Below are 16,723 nucleotides of genomic sequence, written 5' to 3'. Positions count from 1 at the left end.
TATCTAAGTCTATTTTAAAGTGGATATATAAAATTATAATCAATATTGAACATATAATGTAGACAGAAAAAAAAAACTACTAGGGATCCTGCACACTTTTATATTTTTAATACCTACAGTATCTTCTTTTCTAATCTCAATATCTCTCTTCCTTCTATGGAGACTTTAATTTTCTTTATCCTTACTTTGGAGATTTTATATGTTTCTATTTAAAGTTCATAATTTTATGAATGTGCATATTAGGCTTCTTTAACCTTTTTAAATACTCTTTTCTAACTTTTTTCCTCAATCATTTTATATTACTATATTTATATGTCATTTCTTTCTAATCTTTTTGTATTTTTTAAACTTTCCATTCCTTATTCTTTTTTATGTATTTAATGTTCTCTTAAAGACTTTATTTTATTAATTTCAAACTATTTATATCTGTCTTTGATGTTTTGCACCCACTCTTCCTATTTTCTTCGTAATTAAACATAACTTTAAACATTTTAATTCATCAGAATTTCATTTCAACTTTAAAAATTTCTGATTTCTTCTGCATCTTTTTGTGGTCCATCTCATACATCTCCCTGTGAATATCCTCAGTATGCTCACACTACAGCCACAGTACAGTTACACATGAGCTGCTGTTCCCCAGAGTGTTAGCTGATTGCTGACTGGGAAGGCGGTACCATCACCAGCATGAAACTGGGGAAACTATTCTTGCCATGTTACAGATAGCATTCTTAAATCTGGGGAATATCCTAATTTTCTCTGGGCACCCAAGAGAATGCTGAACCTACCCCTACACCCACATCCACTGTTTGCACCAGAAAAGAGATTTTAAGATAGCAATGCCTCATTTTCAAAAGGCAGGGTGTGTGTTTTTGGTTTTTTTAGTGGTTGAGTTGTTACTGGTCTTGTTCAGGGCAGAAATAAGGTAAGGGAGACTATGTTCTCTGATTTCTTTCTCGGGGACCCCCTAAATATGTAACAGAAGACTTCCTGGTTTGGCTTCAATTAGAGAAGACTCACCTAATCCTTGAGACATTAGGTCCCAGGGAATAATGAGGCCAGGCAGGGTCTGTATGAGTGTTGCAAGGGTTATCCCCTTGGAGACAGGGGAAGGGGTGTTGGATGAAAAACTGTCAGAGGACAGATTGGAAAGGAGATAACTATGGGACTGTAGAAAAAAATATTGAAGATATTTTTGCAAGAAGAAGAAGAGGAAGAAGAAGAAGAAGAAGAAGAAGAAGAAGAAGAAGAAGAAGGAGAAGGAGAAGGAGAAGGAGAAGGAGAAGGAGAAGGAGAAGGAGAAGGAGAAGGAGAAGAAGAAGAAGAAGAAGAAGAAGAAGAAGAAGAAGAAGAAGAAGAAGAAGAAGAAGAAGAAGAAAAGAAGAAGAAGAAGAAGAAAGCTATCTGTGACACTTGATATCCAGTCTTGATTGGCACAATTTAAGAGGCTGAATCCACAAAAGACAGCAGCTTTGAAGCTGTACCTATGCAAATTTTAATGAAACATCTAAGCTAGTCTGAGGTGCTTGTACACATGCACACTTTCATAGTGTATTAGTCAGGATTCTCTAGAGTCACAGAACTTATGGAAAGACTCTAGATAGTAAAGGAATTTATTGATGACTTACAGTTGGCAGCCCAATTCCCAACAATTGTTCAGTCGCAGCTGTGAATGGAAGTCCAAGGATCTAGCAGTTACTCAGTCTCACACAGCAAGCAGGCGAAGAAGCAAGAGCTAGACTCCCTTCTTCCAATGTACTTATATTGTCTCCAGCAGAAGGTGTAGCCCAGATTAAATGTGTGTTCCACCACATCTTTAATCCCAGATGAAAGGTGTAGCCCAGATTAAAGGTGTGTTCCTTAAACTCAGAGATTCAATCTTCTGGAATCCATAGCCACTATGGCTCAAGATCTCCATACCAAGATCCAGATAAAGATCTCCAAGCCTCCAGATAAGGGTCACTGGTGAGCCTTCCAATTCTGGATTGTAGTTCATTCCAAATATAGTCAAGTTGACAACCAGGAATAGCCACTACACATAGGTAATATATTTTTCTTCATTAGGAAATTATGGTATGTGTGTTTGCAAAATTAGAAAATGATGATTTTCTGCTTGGAGCAAGATTACAAGTTAGTTTGGACTGTATTAACAAACTCTAACATAAATTAGTATCTATGCCCATTTGAAAGGATGGTGTGAAAAGTCTTGAAGATCCTTTAGCCTACAAGATTATTGAGTATGCTTAGCTGAAGTGCTGATTGGAGAACATTTTATGTCTCAGGAAGTCTCAATGATTATCCAATGTAGAGGGATCAGCAATATATATTACCTGTTTTGTTGGTCTTATGGTTTTCTTACGTGTCTGCATTCTGGATCTTCAGGAGGTCTTCCCAGGTTAAGTCTGATTTTTGATAATTTTAAATGAATCCATAGTTTTTCAGTGGAACAAATACAAAAAATATTCTTCAGTATAAAATATTTCTTTCCTTCAATTCTGAATTTATAACCTATATAGGCTAATCTATTTCATCAGCTTTTACAAAAATACTGTATTTTACAACAGCTATGTTATATGTCTCCTAGACATTTAAAACTTTTAGCTAATAAAGCATTATTTAACCTATCTCTTGGGCTATTTGTATCCATCTTTTGTTTTAAGAGTACTTTTTTAAAAGTTCTCTTAGACATCTCTACCATTGATTGTCTCATTAGATTGTGAGATAGGCCGGGAACAAGTTTTATACAGTAATTTCTCAAAAACTGTTCTGTCTTATTGGATACAAATGCTGAAGCATCATCAGCCTCAAACTACAAAGGTATTTCCACGATATTTATCATCTCTAATTAATACTTAATCTCAGAATCAGCCTTTTCAGAATTCAATACAATATTCTAAGAGTTCTCATTGGAATTCTGAATATGTATCAATAGTATAATATATCAACATTTATTATATTTTAATCTGTCAAACACTATAGTGATATATATAACCTAATTTTATGAAATTGCTCTAATGTAAGTATATTAAACAGAATCTTTATTTTTAACTCAGTATGTTGCATCTCTATGTGTTGCCATTCTAATTTCTCAACATATTTTTTTTTGATTTTTAAATGAGATTAAAGGATTTTTGCTGACATTTTATGTTCCACATTGCATCACTAGAAGATTCTTTATTCTGATGTAAAGAATCCTTTAAGTTCTCTTCTATGGCCTTCAACCTAGAATTAAAATTTTAGTCTAGATTTATCCTGATCTCTTTTAAATGGATATATAAATCTTGATGGTAGAAACAAAACTATATGGGGTCCAAGCACCATCCTTTTAAGAGCTTTCAATTTTTTTAATGTTGAAAATATGTTTGATTTTAATCTCTCAATCTCTCTTTTTTCTCTGGAGTATATATTTTTACTTTTTATCTCCTTACTTTAGGCATTATATTTTTTTCTTATTTAAGCTCTGCATTTCTATAACTATGACTGTTCAATTTATTTAAAAGTTATGTACCTTTTAAAACACTTTTATCTATGTTTTTCTCTTCTTAAACTTTTATACACATTCAATCATTTATTTATTTATGTATTTACTTATTTGATAATTATTGTGTTCTAACATTACTATATTTTTGTATTTAATATTCCATACTTGAATGAATTGGTCTTTTGCAATTTAATTAATTTAATATTAAGTACATTATTTTAGTTATTTCAAACTGTCTATATTTGTCTTTGATGGTTTGTATCCACTCTCATTTTTCTTTAGCATTTAAGCATATTTCCAAATATTTTACCCCATCAGAAGAGCATTTCTGCTCATACTATTTCTTAGTCCCTCTGTGTCTCTTTGTGGTTTCAGTACAAATATCTCACAATGACTAGCACCATCCTAGTCCATCAGTTTAAAAAGGAGCAGCAGTTCTGTTTGCTGACTGAGAAAGCAGTACCAGCACTTGCTTAAAGCTGGGGCTTTGTCTGACTTCATGTGAGAGTGGATGTTCATGGTAGATGGCACCAGCTGGCATGCATAAAGTTTACCCCAATAATTATCTACCTTTATGAGGTATGGTTTTATATACTGTAATTCCATCTGCTTAGTCTTTTTTTTGGGGGGGGTATTTTCTTTATTTACATATCAAATGTTATCCCCCTTCCTAGTTTTCACTCTGAAAAACACCCTCCCATCTGCTCCCCCTTCCCCCTGCTTACCAACCCACCCACTCCCTGGTCCTGGCATTCATCAACACTGGGGTATAGAGCCTTCATAGGACCAACAGACTCTCCTCCCATTGATGTCCAACTAGGCTATCCTCTGCTACACATGTAGCTGGATCTGTGCTGCACTAATACTCACTTATCAGTGAATGCATATTATGTGTGTTCTTTTGTGATTGGGTTAAATAACTCAGGATGATATCCTCTAGATCCATCCATTTTCCTAAAAATTTAATAAATTCACGGTTTTTAATAGCTGAGTAGTGCTCCATTGTGTAAATGTACCACATTTTCTTCATCTATTCCTCTCTTGAGGGACATGTGGATTGTTTCCAGTTTCTGGCTATTATAAATAAGGCTGCTATGAACATAGTGGAGCATATGTCCTTATTACATTTTAGAGCATTTTCTGGGTATATACCCTGGACTGGTATTGTTTCATTACATCCAACTTTCAGAGAAACCACCAAACAGATTTTCAGAGTGGTTGCATCAGGTTGAAATTCTAACAGCAATGGAGGAGTGTTCCTCATTTTCCATATACTCACCAGCATTTGCTGTAACATGAGTTATTGATCTTAGCCTTTAGTACTGGTATGAGGTGGAATATCAGGGTTGTTTTGATTTGCCTTAAAAGGACATGTCTGCACTGTGATATCACTGATTATGCACGCTCATGGCCTACCAAGGACAGTAGGACACCTCACCTCAGATGTGGTCAGGTCAGACATGTAACTGCAACTTATGAGAGGTGGGTAAGCATCCAGCACACAGAAGCAACTGTACTAAGTCTACTATGCATTCTCATCTTTATCCAGAGCCAGAAATGCTTGGGAAAAACAACCAATGCTAGCAGTAGCTAAATCAACTCAGGAGTCCCAACTGTGAGTCATTTGTAGTTACTAGGAAACCGTTTAAATCACTTCATTCCGCAGCATCATTATCTAAAGCAACAGACCTAGAAAACTGTTCTGTCCCCAGAAGAAATTGTTTGTGCCTTTCACTTGGTACACTTCAGGCTGTAATCCTGCTCAATTGGAAATTTCTAAATATATCAGGTCAAGCAGACTCATTTGGTTTTTTTTTTTTTTTTTTTTTTTTGGTAAGAAATATTTGCATCATGTTTTTTTTAAGACAGACTCACATGGTGCTTTGCAGAGACAAGACCTAGGATAGATAAGAGACATTTGGAGAGAAAATATATAGGACTCAACAAACAGTGATCATGAGTAACTACCTTTGCAATTATCTCTTGGTCACATGCCTTAATCTACACTGATCCTCTCTTTATTGAAAGAAACTCAGCATAGCACTATTTCAAGTGTCCCAGCTGGTCCTACTCATTGCATATGATTTGTGAAGATACTGTAGAGGAGTGACGGTTTCTGCTAGCTCATAACAGCACTGCCAATTCATGCTTGGTATCCTGATACTACCAAAATTGACTGATTGTGTCCTGAAAAAAAGAGATTGAAATTGTCCCAACAAAGTGCTTCTGAACAAGTTCACATCCTCTTGTTCTATTTATCATATTTGCTCCCCTTCTTTTAGATGGTGGGCTTGACGGGGATCAAGTCAATTATGAACCCTTATTAAATGTAGGTTTTGAAAACCTAAGACGACATGTGGCTCCCAACATGGCAAAATGTATAGGGTAATTTTGGTTCAAATCTTGTAGAGGAAATGTTGGATTATGAAGGGTAAGAAATGTTAGGGTGGTTGGTAAAATGCCAACTTGGTTACTGTGTTGTCAACTACATTGTTCACAGTCTAGGATTTTAATTTTGATTCTTGGTATTCATGTATCCTGTTTTGAAAAATATTTGGGGAAAGCTGACAATTTCTCATGTTATAAAAGACTATGGACAAACGGCATCTCCTCCCATTGATTACCGACTAGGCCATTCTCTGCTAAAAATATAGCTAGAGCCACAGGTTCTACCATGTGTTTTCTTTAATTGGTGGTATAGTTCCAAGGAGCTCTCAGGGTACTGGTTATCTCATATTGATGTTCTTTCTATGGTGTTTCAGTCCCCTTCAGCTCCCAGGGTATTTCTCTGGCTCCTTCATTGGGGACCTTTTGCTCAGTCCAATGGTTGAGTGTAAGCATCCACTTCTGTATTTGCCAGGCACTAGCAGAGTCTAGCAGGAGACAGCTATATCAGCCTACTGTCAGCAAGCTCTTGTTTTCATCTGCCTAGTGTCTGGGTTTGGTGGTTGTTTATGGAGTGAATCCCCATGTGGGGCAGTCTCTAAATGGTCATTATTACAGGCTCTGCTCAGAACTATGTCTCTGTAACTCTTTCCATTGCTCTATACCCCAATATGGGGGAATGCCAGGACCAGGAATGGGAGTGGGTGGGTTTGGGGAGCAGGGGGAGGGGAGAAAAGGTATTTTTAGAGGGGAAACTAGGAAAGGGAATAACATTTGAAATATAAATAAAGAAAATATCTAATAAAAAAAACTCCAAAAAAAGAGAAAATATTTTTGAGTGGGATAAGAAAGTAGAGAGTTTGCAAATAGATGTCGAATTGCTACAGAAGTAGAAAAAAGAACAAAAGGGTCCAGACATGGTTTCTGACAACAGGAATGCACTGAATGATGAAAAAGGGAAGAAAATTAGGGAGGAAAGTAAGCTGCTGCCTTGAACTGCCTTCTCCACACATTTTGACATCCAAGATTCCAGAGCATCTTAGAGAAAGTAGAGGCTGAGAAGAACAAGAAATTGTACAGATTAAACCATATAGTATTCAGCTAAGTGCAAAACCAGCAGATTTTTTTGGGCCTTCACAAGTACCTAAGGTCTTCTTGGACTTTGTGCAGCATATTCCTGATAATGATGCTGTTCCTCCTTAGAATGAACTAACCTGGCATCCAATACAAATGGTAGATCTATGTGGGAATTGGGCTACATGCTGGTCTTCAGTTGAGCTGAGGTCTGAATCCCAGTGGTGATAATTCACCTTCATGACACAATAGGTGTTCCCTCATGTTCCTGGAACTCTGGTCCCTGCCTAAGTTACAGCCCCCACAGCCCCTACAAGAGAAGCATGGTCAGCAGTCATGTAGGCAATGGTCCAATCTTCTGACCTTCAAGGTAAACTCCTCCCGGTTTCCTAGCAACAACAGTGAAGACCATAAAAAAGGGCTGTTCAGTTCCATCTTGCTCTCTTATCTCTTACTCTCTTACTCTCTTAATTGTCTCTCTCACTCCTGTGTTCCCTTAAGTCTCACTTCTCTCACTCCTCTCTCCTCTTTCCTTTCTCTTTGTCTTCTCTCCTGTCTCCTCTCCTCTCCTCTCCTCTCCTCTCCTCTCCTCTCCTCTCCTCTCCTCTCCTCTCCTCTCCTCTCCTCTCCTCTCTCCCTCTTACTCTCTTTCACTAATCTCCCATTAGAAGACCTTCCTGTGCTCCAGTCAAGATCTGCTGCACTCACTCTAGCAGGTACTAGGAACCTCTTTTCTCTCATCCCTCTCTCCTATAACCATGGTGGCTTTAGCAAATTAGCTCTAGTGCTTCCCAGGTAGGGCTGCCCCTTGGCCACCCCCTGAAGAATGGGTCAGAGGCTTGAGGCCCACCCAGGGATGAGTGGAAAGTGTATCTCCCACACCTAACAGACAGGGAATAAGTAAAACTCTGGTGGGGTGTGGGTTTTTCCTCCACCTTTTCCCCAGGGCCCCCCCTTTTAGTTACCAACAACTGGTAGCAGAGTCATGGTTTGCCAAACACATGAGACAGAACCAGGTAAAGAACACTTTGCACAGAGATGTTCATTGGATCTCCAAGTTTCCCAAGACCTTGAGTGATCCAGTTTAAAAAACTTGGCTTTTTACCTCTCTCTCTCTCTCTCTCTCTCTCTCTCTCTCTCTCTCTCTCTCCCTCTCCCTCTCCCTCTCCCTCTCCCTCTCCCTCTCCCTCTCTCCCCTTCTCTCCCCCTCTCTCCCCCCCCCCAGTTTTGGCTTCAAGCAGCTGGTTTTCTCTCCAGCTCTGTAGCACCCTCCCCCCCCCAGCTCTAGGCTTTGAATGACTCTGCCCATCAACAATTGCTCTGAGCTCTGTCAAGTCCCCTTTCTCATCTTTGTTACAAGTTTCAGCTGCAAGCAAGTTGGTTTTTAAATTCTGTAGCCCCTCTTGCTCTTCGCTTTGAGCTGTGTGTATAGCACAACTAGGCAGTAACTGACAGCTGTGTGGGCTGGGGGGAATGCACTCACCTCAGCCTGGCTGAACAGCACCTTGGCTAAAAAGCCTTTCAATTAACCCTTTACTCTCCAGTACCTAGAAAAAAAGGGGAGGCGAAGTAAAATGAGGTTGCAAGGTACAATGTACCCCCCTCATCCAGATAAGCCTGTGAAATCTTCATTGAAGCTGTGGCCCTACAGGAATACCTGAAGTGTGCTTTTTAACAACAAGTTTACTTGCATCTTTTTCTAAATGTTTTTTTCTCTCTCTAGTATTCATGATATGTGTCCAAAAAATCTGTTAACTTGTTTAACATTTCCTTCTAAGGTTCAAAATCATCCAATCCTTAATTAATAACCGTCTTTCTTTTACAGAAGAACTGTAAACTGCCCACTCCAGTTACACAATTAACACGTTTCCTTCCTCAGCCATCCAAAGCAGACTGTGATGTGCTCCTAAGCAAACCATTGCAGGCCTTATTTTTTGCTATTCATCCTATGCAGGTATCCCCTGCTGATGTTCTGCTCCTTTGTTATAATTACTATACAGGTCTATCTCCACACGGGGCCTGCTGCCACAGATCCATCTGAGACAGCGCCATCTCCTGGGACCTACAGACAAAAGCTGCCTTCCTCCAAAAATCTCATCTGGCTGAAGATTCCTGAAAGAAGTGCTTAACCACAGAAAACAGACTTGGGCCCTTCTAGATACAAATAGATTCTTATGCCAAAGCCATGGCTTTTTTTTTATGGCTGCTGAACTTTGGGGAAAGTTACATGATAGTGAGGAAGCATAATGTCTATATAGATTGACTGATTGCTGTTCAAAATTGATGCTATTACCCTAAAATTGTACTACCCATGGAACAATTAAATGATTGTACAATCACTTGCCTTCTCAACTCTTACCCTTAATTCCCCTTACTTCTCTGGCTTTGTTCTGTTTCTTCTCTAGGCTATATGTTTTCTTCTGTAAACTGCTGGTCTCCAGTTGAGTTGAGGTCTGAACCCCAGTGGTGATAATTCACCTTTATGACACAGTAGGTGTTCCCTTGTGTTCCTGTATCTCTGGACCCTGCCTAAGTTACTGCCCCCAGAGCCCCCACAAGGGAACAATAGTCAGTAGTCATGTAGGGAATGGACCAATCTTCTGACCTTCAAGCTAAACTCCTCCACAGTTTCCTAGCAATAGTGAAGACCATAAAAAGGGCTGTTCAGCTCCACCTCACTCTCTTACCTCTTACTCTCTTACTTGTCTCTCTCACTCCTTTGTTCCCTTACCTCTCACTTCTCTCACTCCTTGCCTCTTTCTATTCTTTTGTCTTCTCCTCTCCTTTCTCCTCCCCTCTGCTCCCCTCCCCTCCCCGCCCTTCTCAATCTTACTCTCTTTCTCTCTAGCCTTCTCTCTCTCTCTCTCTCTCTCTCTCTCTCTCTCTCTCTCTCTCTCTCTCCTCTCTCTTTCTCTCTCCCTTCTCTCTTTCTCCCTGTCTTTCTACAATAAAGCTCTAAAACAATAGAATGTCTCTGCTCATCAAGGCCCACTGCATTTGGAGGATGGGGCAGGATTTCTTCTAATGAGCAGTTTCTAATCTCCAATTAGAAGGCCTTCCTGTGCTCCAGTCAAGATCTGCTGCATTAACTCTCACAGGTGTTGGGAACCTCTCTTCCCAAATCCTTCTCTCCTATAACTCTGGTGGCTTTAGCAAAGCACCTCCAGTGCTTCCCAGGTAGGTCTGCCCCTTGGCTACCCCCTGAGGAATGGGTGAGAGGATTGAATGCCCACCCAGGGCTGAGAGGAAGGTGTATGGCAGCTTTCACATGCCTCATTGACCTGAGAATAGGTAAAACTCTGGCATGTTGTGAGTTTTTCCTTCCCCCTCTTCTTCTGGGCCCCCTTTTTATTTCCCAACATATTTAACCATTTTAAAGAGGCAGTAGTATTGTATGTCTTGTTCTCTCCATTTGTTAAAGAAATATTATATAGTTGAACTAGGCAAAATAAAGTTTTCCTCAAGACTGGAAAGGATTGTTGTCAGTTCTTTTAGAAGGTAGAAAACAATTACAGTGTTTGCTGTGGTAAAGTCATAGAAAACACAAAGGTGGAACAGAATATACATAGAGGGAAACATATTACTGAAGAATAACTGCTTGATGAAGGGTGTCATGCTGACTGACAAGACCAAATCTAATCTGATGATGACATAATTGAAAAAAATGTTCTTTTGTGGTTTAAGGTCCTGATATATGATTAAGGAGCACGGAAAGAAATCTACCTCATTCATGAAGGAATAAAGGAACCTACAGAAGCATTAAATGATTGCTTACAGAGTTTGGACTCAGTTGTAAATAGAACCACATCAGAGCATGAAACCAGATAATCATAATTAGAAATTCTGGCCCCTGAAAAAGCAAATATTTAATGTAAAAGTGCACTTAGACCATTAAAAGCATGAGAAACCCTAATAGTTAAATGGTGAAGACAAATGATTGTTATAGGTCTCAGGAGTAGCATGCTAATGGCCTAGGGAAACCTTAGCTAGAAGTTATAAAAAACAAAATGCCAAATATTTAATTGTTATGAATTTGGCCATTTACAGCAAGATTAAAAGGCTAGAAGATTCAGAGGTCAATATAGCAGGTAAATTTCTAGTTAAAGAATATTTTGTTTCTAGATGAGAAGAGGCAGTTTCTGGCACTTATGGACCACAAACTTTTCCTGATTATTGTAGGAGCTATAGAAAGGGCAATCACTGGTCAAAATATTGCCAGTCCAAGAGAGAATGAGTATGTCTGATCCTATACATGCTGTCAAAAGGAATGTAGCTATAGACTTGGTGACAGACATGCTCCTTATACTTTCCCTAAAAGTTGAAAGTTATAAATTAACCAATAGCATGTATGGTCGTTTAGCTCAGGAAAAACGGGAATATTCTTTGAAATAAGTAAGAGATTTATTGAGTATCCCTGTACAGTAGATGGAGCACCAAGCAAGAAAATAGAATCATGACATATGTGTGAAAGCACATGCAAATTGATTAAGGTAAGATAATTGAACCACAGTTGTTGTTTTCTTATATGAAGAGCAAGGATTCACCAGTAGAAAAAACAGGAGCTATTGGGAGTAGTGGAAAACATGTTTCCTGACACATAACGGTTAATGATAAGAGACCCAAAGGAATGATACAAATGAATGATATTTATATTGAATGTTTGATAGATAGAGGAACTGATATTAATATACTTCCCCAAAGTCTTGATCCAGATTGGCCACTTCTGAAGGTTTATACACAGTTTATATGAATCCGTAAATGGCCAGGAATAAGACAAAGTGTACAAAAGATTAACTGTGTGGGACCAAAAAGGAAAGCAGGGAATTTGAAACCTTATGGTGCTGACATACCCATCAATTCATGGGGTAAGTATCTCTTATAATAAGGTATGACAATTAATATTTTGATCATTCAAAGAACAACAAATAAGAAACTATGTGTGATATAATAACTGCTCCTGAGGAAGTTAATGATTTTCATAAATTAAGGGAGATATTAATGGGATAAGGCCTACAATTGTATTAAGTGCATATGAGTTAAGTAATTTGTTTTAAACATTACCAGGATATTCAAACTTAAACAGTCCAAGATGTCTCTCAGCTGAAGCAAAAAAAGAATTAATTATTGTAGAACAAGAACTGCACAATGCATACATAGATCAAATTGTTCCTATAATTGATCATATTTTAGTCATTATACCTCAATTCATTCTCCTACTGGGCTCTTTGTGCAAAGAGAAGATAATACTATCAAATGGTTTTTCTTAGCTCATAAAACAAAAATTGAAGACATTTATAGAAAAGATTTCCAAGTTACTTATAATAGGTAGTATTAGATTAGGTCAATTTTCAGGGACAATCCAGCTAAAATTGTAGTATCTCTTATATGTGCTGATAATGCATGATCATTGGAGATTGGTAAAGAACCTATAGTAATCATTTGGGTGAAACTACTACCAAATACCAGAAAAGCAAATGAATATACTTTATAAAAGAAGGAATTGTATCCCATATGAAGTAGCCAAACCTGGACACTATTGCAAATGCTGGGAAGTGCTTGATATCTGGAGACTGATAGGCTTTGTGAGAGCCTGACAAATACAGAGGCAGATGCTTGCAGCCAACCATTGAACTGAGTGCAGAATTGCAGATGGAAGAGTTGGAGAAAGAACTGAGGGAGATGAAGGAGTTTGCTGCCCCATGGGAGGAGAAACAGTGTCAACTGGCCAGTCCCCCTGGAGCTCACAGGGACTGGACCACCAACCAAAAAGTACACGTGGAGGGGCCCAGGCTCCAGCCATATATGTGGCAGAGGGTGTCGTTGTTGGAAATCAGTGGGAGGAGTGGCCCTTGGGCCTAAGGGCATATGATGCCTCAGTGAAGGGGAATGCCAGGACAGGAAGGCAGGAGTGGCAGGTAGGAATAGGGGGTTTCCAGAGGTGACACCTGGAAAGGGAATAACATTTGAAATGTAAATAAAGAATGTAGCCAGTAAAAAGGAAGGAATTGTATCCTTTCATATTGTAAAGAGAACACTAATTCCAAAAAAAACCAACATTCTATACAGTTATAAACAAGATGAGGATCACATGTTATAAATTAGGTCAAATAAAGAAGGTGCTAAAAAGTTCATCTAGCATGGTTCAAAAGTCAGAAATATACGTAGGCCTTATGGTATTAACAGATTATCCTTAATCTCTTATTATAATCACTGACTCTTTATATGCATGTAGAATTTTTCGGCATGTAGAAATTGTTGAATTTGTACCTTACATCTCAGTATTAATCCTATTATTTATACAATTAAAACAGGCTATCAGAAGTAGAAAACATTCATTATATATTACTCCTATTCAGTCTCATACAGGTTTGCCATGTCTATTAGCTCAAGGAAATAATGAAATTGACCAGATATTAATAGGAAATGAGTGATAAATCACAAATTTTCCTGAAAACAACCTATACTTGGAAGAATCTTAAAGATTTAAAACTCCATCACTTGAAAACAAGCCAAAAAATTAATAATAATAGTAATAGTTCTAAATATTCTCTATACCACAAAATTTGATTACCTGCTTGTACCTAGGAGTACCAAAACAAAAGACAGGTGGATGTTTTCCATTTTGCAGAAGTTAGAAAACAAACATATATACACCATAAAATATGCATGTACTCAAGTTTTCTGTGTGCAACTCCCTGAAGTTCTGAAAACCTGATAGTGTTATTACACAGATATTGGAAATAATGAAAGTTTTGGTGTTACCCGCACAAATTAAAACTGATAATGTTCTCATATTAGATAATAAGAGGAAACAATTGCCTACATATTCAAATATAAAGCATGTTATTGTTGTATCACACAAACCCAATGGACAATCAGTTATAGGAAGAGCCATATGTACCTTAAGTGAGATGCTAATTAATCAAAAAGAGAGAGTAAAAATTCCAAGGGACAGACTAAATAATGCCTTGTTTACACTAAATTGTCTCAATGTTTGTGAAAAAGGAAGAACAGCAAATGGGAGACCCTCTATTATCTAAAAATCTAAGGAAATATGACAACACATATACTAAAGGAATGTGTTGAAATTAGAATGGAAACGTGCAATAGTTTTAAGTTGAGAATGTGGTTATGTTCATGTATGTACAGTAAATGAAAATACACATATCAACAAAATTCATAAAGATTAAATCTGACCAGGAAAAATCTCATATCAACTAGGACATGAATATATTTAAAAAAATAGTCCAGATGATTTACTCTCACAGACTTTCTCAGATACTGATTTCTCTACCATATGCATGCAAATCAACTTCAAAACTGCTATCATAAACAACTGTCACACAGAAAATGGTCAACATCTAGACTTGACAAATAACACATAGACTGATATAAAACAAATAGCCTGACTAAACAACACATTACTTTCTGGTGAACACATAGACTAGATTAACAAAGTTGAGGCAACAAATGCTAATGCTAAAGTTCATTTGTTAGTTCATTTATTCTTTCTTACTTTCTTTTTGAATTTTTTCAGATTAAACATATTTTCCCTTGTGGTCTAAACTGACCCGTCCATCAGGTCCAGTTATTCGAAGATCTCGAGGGGACCTTCTCCTAAGAACCAAATGGGGGGATAGAGAAAGACGAGAACTTTGTCCAAGAACGACACAGAAACATTCTGAGAGGCATCAAGGTCCCACTGTATTAGCCAGGCCCAAGGTTTAAATACACAAGCAAAAGGGGAAGTGCCTTTTAGCAGGAAGGGTGAGGCAGTAGAATTGCACAAGAAAAGGGAGAAGTACAGGTACTTATCAGCAGGAGGGGTGGGACAATAGAAAATTTTCACGGGGAAGCAGGAACTTGGTGGTATCAGGGTACATCTTGATGTCAGGACATCTGTCGCTGACTTAGGGCTGGAACAATCTGTGGTTGTTCTCAAAGTGGTGCGTCGGTGGCCCGCTTTTGACCCCCTTTTCTTCTCGGGGGAGAGGAACAATTCAGAAATCAGGACAATTGTGTTGTCTTAATAGCTCCCAACACTAAACAGGAGTTCTTTTACCCAATTCAGATAAAGTAATTTCAAGAAAACAATCATCTGTAAATAGTGATTATCTTTACTTCTTACTTTTCAATTTGTATCCCCTAGATGTCCTTTGTGGTCTAATAGCTTTAGTTAGAATTTAGGTACTATACTGAATAGATAAGAATAGGGTAGGAAGCTTTGATGTGTCTTTGATTTCAGTGGAATTGCTACAATTTTCTCAAGATATCACTATTTGCAGATGATACAATAGTATATATGCAACCACAAAATATCTACCTAAGAACACCTACAGCAGATAAACAATTTCAGCAATATTTGTGGATATGAAATTAGCTGGAACAACTTAGTATCCTTCCTTTATACAAGTGAAAACAACACCCTTCAGAATAGCCACAAATAACAGAAAATATGATAGTGTAACATTAACCAAGCAAGTGAAACATCTGTACTACAAGGACTTCAAGTTTTGAAGAAAGAAATTAAAGAAAACCTAAGAATACATAAACAAGTTCCATGCTTGTGGATCAATGGGATTAATATACTAAAATATGGCCTTCTTAACATAATCAATCTACAGATTCATTGTAATCCCCATTAAAATCCCAACACAATTCTACATAGAAATGGAAAGATGAATTTGCCAGTTTCAAAAGTTGGCTCTGCAGTGCAAATCATCCTTTTTGAAGTAGAATGAAGTAGAAGCTGCTGGGAGTAAACATGTCATTGTCAGAAAAACTTTTATTAAAAATATAACTTTATGTTACTTAGTCTGTAGATCTTTAAGGTTTATGAAGAAAATATATCTATTGTATATCTGATTTTCATATCTCTAGCTAGCTAATATCTACATCTAAAGAAGATACATGAAGTTTATTTTTAAAAATGAATAAACTAGAATTTAGCATGTTAAGTTTGATTTATTGATTACTTACTTGAATGTCTTATTTGTCCTAAACTGTTTGTAATGAAGCATTCAAAAGGACTACAGCTTATCGTAACATTTTATTAAAGAATTTCATAGGTACATGTATTAGTCAGGGTTCTCTAGAGTCACAGAACTTATGGATAGTCTCTAGATAGTAAAGGAATTTATTGATGACTTACAGTATGCAGCCAAATTCCCAACAATGTTTCAGTAGTAGCTGTGAATGTAAGTCCAAGGATCTAACAGTTACTCAGTCTCACACAGCAAGCAGGCAAAGGAACAAGAGCCAGACTCCTTCCAATGTCCTTATATTGTCTCCAGCAGAAGGTGAAGCCCAACTTGAATACAAATTGATGTTAAAGAAATTGGAAGAAAGACAAATATTTTTGTTAGCAAAATAAGACAGGGTCATTCATATTACTTTATAATCCTCGTTTCTGCAACTGGTTACATGGCCTTAATTGGTATTTATAACGACCTTCTTCTACTACCCATTCTGTATTTCCTTCACCTCTAGCAGAAGTTGTATCCCAGATTAAAAGTGTGTTCCACCACACCTTTAATCCCCGATGACCTTGAACTCAGAGATTTAATCTTCTGGAATCCATAGCCACTATGCCTCAAGATCTCCATACCAAGATCCAGATCAGAAATTTCTCTCCCCAAGCCTCCAGATAAGGGTGACTACTGAGCTTTCCAATTCTGGATTGTAGTTCATTCCAAATATAGTCAAGTTGACAACCAGGAATAGCCACTACAATCCACCCCTTGTCAACTTAGCACAAATAATATCTCAGGTTCACATGAACCAATA

The 16,723-nt window shown here is 37.7% G+C and overlaps 1 long non-coding RNA gene across 1 annotated transcript in view; it reads right to left on the bottom strand.

Moving 5' to 3' along the window:
- Positions 1-14,620: 14,620 nt before the first annotated feature.
- Positions 14,621-16,723, bottom strand: part of Gm5570 (predicted gene 5570) — a 72,027-nt gene continuing 69,924 nt past the window's right edge. The window contains exon 8 of the long non-coding RNA NR_152156.1: positions 14,621-16,247. This is a non-coding gene — a long non-coding RNA (predicted gene 5570). The remainder of the gene's footprint in view (positions 16,248-16,723) is intronic.

Source organism: Mus musculus, chromosome 6 (assembly GCF_000001635.26).
Source record: "Mus musculus strain C57BL/6J chromosome 6, GRCm38.p6 C57BL/6J".
NCBI lineage: Eukaryota > Metazoa > Chordata > Mammalia > Rodentia > Muridae > Mus > Mus musculus.
Note: the sequence above shows the minus strand (reverse complement) of the source record. Positions and strands in the feature narration are given on the sequence as shown.